The sequence below is a fragment of the Belonocnema kinseyi genome, chromosome 9 (genome assembly GCF_010883055.1).
Source record: "Belonocnema kinseyi isolate 2016_QV_RU_SX_M_011 chromosome 9, B_treatae_v1, whole genome shotgun sequence".
NCBI lineage: Eukaryota > Metazoa > Arthropoda > Insecta > Hymenoptera > Cynipidae > Belonocnema > Belonocnema kinseyi.
The window spans coordinates 39,791,274-39,797,273 of record NC_046665.1 but is presented as its reverse complement, the minus strand read 5'-3'; the positions used below and the strand labels follow the sequence as shown (position 1 = coordinate 39,797,273).

Below are 6,000 nucleotides of genomic sequence, written 5' to 3'. Positions count from 1 at the left end.
GAACTTCCGAAAACGCACTTTTCTGAAGGATTAAAAAAACTTGAAAAGCGATTGACCAAGTGTATAGAGCTCCAAGGAGATTATGTTGAAAAATTAAAAAAATTTACCAAAAAAAAATTGTTTTTATACTTCATTCTAAGGACTTATTGAACTACCCTCGTACAATTGCTGCTGGGCCTATCCACGATAGAAAAAGTTTGTTGCTGGATGGTTATTAATAAACTTTAGCAGATTCTTAGGCTCGAAAATATATTGTGGTATAGACATTTTTTAATCTCGTAACTTTTTGTATTTTATTTTTTGTATCTCTATTTGCTCTTTTGCCTTTTGGTGATAGATTTCATGCTTTTCTTCCATAGATTAATTCCTCCTTCCTGACATTTGTCGTGGTGCTTAACATCGAAGTCAAATTTGCCTCGATGTTAATTTGCTCCATTGTTTTGTGGATGATAAACTGTAGTTTTTATGTGCTTAATCCTGTATAGTTTTTCAAAGTTCTGGACAAGTTCATCTACAAAGTTTTGTCACTCATTTTTTAAAATATTCTCAGCTCCTCTGAATAGGTATATGCAGTGTTCGAATAACCCGTCTATAATGCTTTCAGACTCTGCATTCTCAAGGAGTATCAAGATTAAGAGCTTTGAGAGCATATCTTGAATGCCGAGAATATGCGAGTTTTTTGAAAGTGTGAAGGGCAAAGGTCCGAAAATTACCAATGGCTATTTTATCGTTGTGTTTGACAGGCGTTTCTGGAATAATTTCTGGACACAGTATTTGAATTATAACTATTTTTTATAGTTGACCAGCGGGACGTCGTTTGACGTAGTAGATGATTTCTTATCTACCACAATGTCTTCGATATGAAAAAACATTGTTTTTATAACGTTTCTGGCCTATTTTTAAGCCCAAACGGGAACCTACCATATTCAAAATGACGTTCAGATGTCGAGAAAGCCATGTATGTCTTTGATGGTTCACCCATTAGGATTTGGTGAAACCCTGAGTTGAGGTCGAAGGTCGAAGGTCTCCTCCTAGGCTAAAAATGCTCTTCTTTCCTGCTCTAGTTTTCCTTAAATAAGGACGTGCTTTTTCTTCTATGGGGCCCAGTCTAGTTTTGTTTAATAGATCTTGTATCCATTTTACCTGATTTCCCTCTGATCTAGTGACACTGATTTTACTTATTTCTTTAATTTTATCTATTTTATCATACTCTAAACTTTTTGTTAGTTTTAAGGGTTTTCCCTATAATTATACAAGGAAATAATTAATTCTTGGTTCTCTATTTTGTACACACCGTCGGGGAATAAGTTCTGATTTTTTATAAAGACATCTTGATCCTTTTCTACAACTTTTATCCGAGTCACTTGTGCTGTGTTTTTGAACAAAAGTTTCTTCCTCATAAAGGTGTAACCTTTTCCTGTCTTAGTAAAGGAATTATTTTGTCAAATGTATTTATTAAACGCGTTAACAAAAAGCAGACTAATGATACCTGCCTCTGGTAAGGAGCAATCATCAATTGCATGGAAGTGATGCAGTTTTTCTACATATGGTATTCCTATCGCTTAATTTGAATGATGTATATCTCTCCCAATGGCAAACCGTTTTTTCATATCAAATGGTGCCTTTTCTACTGAGACTTCTGATTTATTTACAAGATTAATCGCAGCTCCGGAATGTACTAACAATCTATAGGAATTACCGTCTCAGTGTCTTCCATGTATAGACTGTAACTGTTCTCTGATGGCTGAAACTCTGCAGATTCCTCATAGTGCTCGATCTGGTCTTGCTCTCCCTCTATTACTTGTAAAATTCTAACAGGGTTTGTGAATCCCGCATATCTAGAATGTTCCTTACTTCCGGTGGTCTTTTTTGGTTCGCTCTGTTGTGAAAATCCTGCTGCCAAAGTTTAGTTGAGCATTGTCTCTTGAAGTAAGCTGGTTTCCTACGATAGCGTCAGGTTATTTGAATTCTTGTTATAGGGAATTTAAAATTTTGGATCAAAATTTTGCACAATATCGTGATTTTGCTGTATAAGTTCTAATTTGTTTCTATAAGTTTCCAGGATAGTTGTAGTTGCTAAATTCGTCCTGAAGGCACTTTTTAGATCGTCATAAGGGTTTCAGAATTCCCAGTTATTTTTTCAGTTATAATATAATCTAGTAAAAACGTTGATGAAGTCTTTCACACCGACCACATCGTATCCATTGAGAACTTCTATCGTGCGGATAATCTCCTTTGCGTGATAGAGAGGTTTACATTTTTTATCCCTTCTCGTTGCCTTGCTGCTATATTGGCTCTATTTGCGGTGCCATAAGTGGGAGGCGTAGGGTGACTCGCACTTGCATGAGTGAAGGAATTTAATAATGGCCTTCCTTCTGTATTACATCTCTGTGTGGCATCGTGCACGGATGTAGGCGGCTGTCTAGCATTCGTTAGTTGGCCACCGGACCCAAAGGTGTCTGTTGCCTGCACAACTATTACGCTGCTGTTTGGCTTGCCTCTAGGTGTATTGTAATGTGCGAGTGGCGTTGACTTTCATGCACCATTTTCCAAGGAACTGGAGGCTAGTGGATTGGGACGAATGGTTCTTCTAGCTGGTTCAGTTGCTGCTTCCTCGTCCAAAGATTCACGTTCCCGATGGGATTCGTCCTCTGTTTAAAGGGCATTGCTGATCCTAGCGATATCTCTTCTCTCATTGGCTCTTTACATTATCGTCGCTCAATATTCTCAATTCGGCTCTCATGGTTCGCTGAAAATCCTCGATTATTTGTAATTTATTTAGAATAAGCAGTAGTGGGTCCGTGGTTTCACGGTTTAAATCTTGCTTTAAATCTTCTGATGAAATGCTGGGGACAGCTTTAAATGGATTATCTGATCCAAGTTAACTGTTAACAGAATCTGAAGAAGTGTCTATTTGCCTGTGGTATTGTGAGCTAAGCTTTTCCCTATAGGCGTGAAATGCCAGGTTGTCCTGATTGCGAGTTTCGGGTGGAAGTGTCGCGAGTTGCGTTATTATTTTACAATATTCGGTATCTTTTAACGATTGAATTGCGGGATCGTGCTACAACAATGTCTCAAGGTTAAATCAGAGGAGATATAAATATTTGCTCACTTAGCCTCATCGAAAACGTAATTATCGTAATTATCATAATGTACGTAATTATTTTAAAACTAAAATAATGCTTACTTTTCCTTCTCCTCTCAACACGTTCCGTTTCAGGAAAGTAGACAGTAAATGTACTTCGACGGCCGTAGATGTCCTGCTACTATTCATTTTAATCAGGAGTGGCTCGATGATGGGTTTCTTTCAGAGTCTTAACATTTGGTTCAGCGGGAGTCTCAGGTTCTGGTGGTCGTTGCCTGGGCTTCGAAAAGAATCCGTAGAGTCCTAGTTGGAGTCGAAGATCCTCGTTGTTTGAAATTACTGGAATATTCCGTATATACTTCTTCTCCAGTATACCGTAAACGGGATTCTAGTAGAATCGCCAATTTTGTCATTGTCTGGAGAATAAGAGACCATTTATTTGTATATGTGCTTGAACTGTGAGACATGTCTTCTTTATCGATTACCGATATTTACTGCTGAAAGGTAGGAAGCAGACTGACTCTCTACACAAGGGTTGCATAAAGCTTAGAAAAAGAAGTGGAAACAACAGCCGATGCTGATACATCTTTATTTAAAAAATAATATGTTGGATATTATCGGCTGCAGACGTTTAACAACTGGTACTTCTTTTTTTCACTAACTAACTAAACTTTAGGACATTCGGCCCTTAAAAACCCTAAAGAAGCCTTTGATTATATGATAGTTATCAATTTAATTGTAAAAAAGCGGTGCTAGCTTCAAAGACGTCGTTTATTGTGCACGAGGGCAAAAAATATCGTGTGTGGCAAGGGTGAGTTCGGTCAGTTTCCACTTCCCCACACCGCAGGATTGACTATTTTCTCGCCATTGTCGCACAATATACTATTCCTTTAGAATAGACCTTAAATTATTTTAACTTTCTTTGATCATTTTGTATGTAATACTCTTGAAATACTTACAATGCACCAGACATTATTGACAATGAAAATAGTGCGGAAAATTTCTTCACGAGGCTAGAAGATGGTGGTTCGATTTTGAGCGTCACTGATGAGGAATTGATGATAGGGAATCTGTTTATTCTAGAAAAATCACCACTACAGTAGTTCGGTTATAACGATCATACCTGGCCTACATGGCCGCATTTCAAAACGGAATTCCTCATGATGTAGGGAGACATCAATTACACCGGCACACAAAAAAAGTGGTCTGTCTGACAGAGTGCACTGGCATACCTATATGTTTTTATGTTTTTGGGGTCGCTGAATTCGAATCCGGTGACCAAATAACCAATTTGGCTTGTATTGTTCTAAAAAACGTAAAAATAGACGCAAAATCGACAAAAAAGCGATTTTTCAGGTATATTTTTGCAACAAAAAAAAATTTGCTCGCCCGGTGGACTTGATCCTTTGATCAAAGATAGTAAACCAATCACGGCGTTTACTGTCGCAAGAAAAGGGCTGTATCAGTTCAAACGTATGCTATTTGCTCTTACCGCCGCTCCAGAAATAACCCAAATTTAAGAAAAGGAAGAGCGTGTGATCGCATACGCTAGTCAAGCTATGTCGAAAGCGCATCGGAACTACTCGATCACCGAGAAGGAGTGCCTTCCGTATGTTCGAGAATTTAGAAATCGACCATATTTTGACCATCAGGCCTGTCGAGGATGAGTGGTATGCCAGACGGCGTGAGGCTGTGTTGAAGTTATCCAGAAAGTACTATGGTTGGAAGGTGGTAAATAAAGAGCTTCTGAAGAACCGGAACAATCCAATTTCAGAGGATATCATTGACGACTATGATGCTTGCAAACTGGTGATGCCGAAGAACATCTAATAAAAATTGGTTCACGAAGTGCATTGTATGCATGAGACCAGCCAATCAGGTAGGAATAAGACGTGCAATTTTACTGCGATTTGTTAATGTTGGCCCTCCCAGCGGATTTAGGCGGGCCATGAATACTTACTGGTATTCCAGGATTTATTCTCTAAGTGGATAGAACTAGCACCCCTGAGACGGGCCAATGAGGAAAACACTAATAAAGCTTTCCTGGTATTAATAGTGCCAAGATGGAGAGCATCTAAAGTGCTCCACTCAAGACAGTGGAAGCGAATTTAATTATAACGCTGTATACTACGGATCACAGAAACTCGGATCTCCATTTGAATCAGTTCGGCAGAAAGATAATCGCAGCTTAAAGAGGGGGGTTGCCTATTTGCAACCAACCGACTTTCAGGTCCAGACAAATCGGATGGCGCAATTAGAGCACTTGGGGCAGCTGTTGATAAAATTTAAAGATCAGGCTTTCGTGAAACAGGTAAGATAATACAATTAGCTTCATTAAAACATTAAATTCAAGGTCAACCAATATTTACAAGTTAGCGTCGCCAGATGGATGATAAGCTGGACGGTATCATGCCTCCCATGTGCAGAAATATATCGAGGATCCGCAAAACGGACTGAGCAATCTGGCGATTGGCGAACAATTTTATTACGCAGGCCTGAACTCAGTCATGGGTAATATCATGAGACCAAAAAGTTGATAAGTTCTTAGAGATACTAAGTACGATAAGTTCAGTCAGCCAGTAAAGAGTATACCTAAGCATTATTGAAAACTAAGCTAGGAGGTCGAAAATACCACATTAGTCCGGCTATATATCAGAGCAACTAATTCAAAGTGTCTCCTCGGAACAATACATCTTTTAATATTAAATGTCACAATTAAAATAGTTTTCATTTTTCCTACTTGGACACACCTGTATATGATGGTGTATGGAATCCAAAGTCTATCAATTATCAATTAATCAATTTCAACCATTTGTTTTCGTTTTAAGAAATTGAGATAACATCGAGATGATGGAACCTGCCTGGTATTCGCCTTATTGGGTCAAATCTTGTGAAGGGGGAGTTGTGGCGGGGTA

The 6,000-nt window shown here is 38.6% G+C and overlaps 1 protein-coding gene across 1 annotated transcript in view; it reads right to left on the bottom strand.

The window, feature by feature from the left end:
* Positions 1-6,000, bottom strand: part of LOC117180492 (venom carboxylesterase-6-like) — a 128,344-nt gene that overhangs the window by 69,365 nt on the left and 52,979 nt on the right. The gene's annotated exons all lie outside the window — the stretch shown is intronic.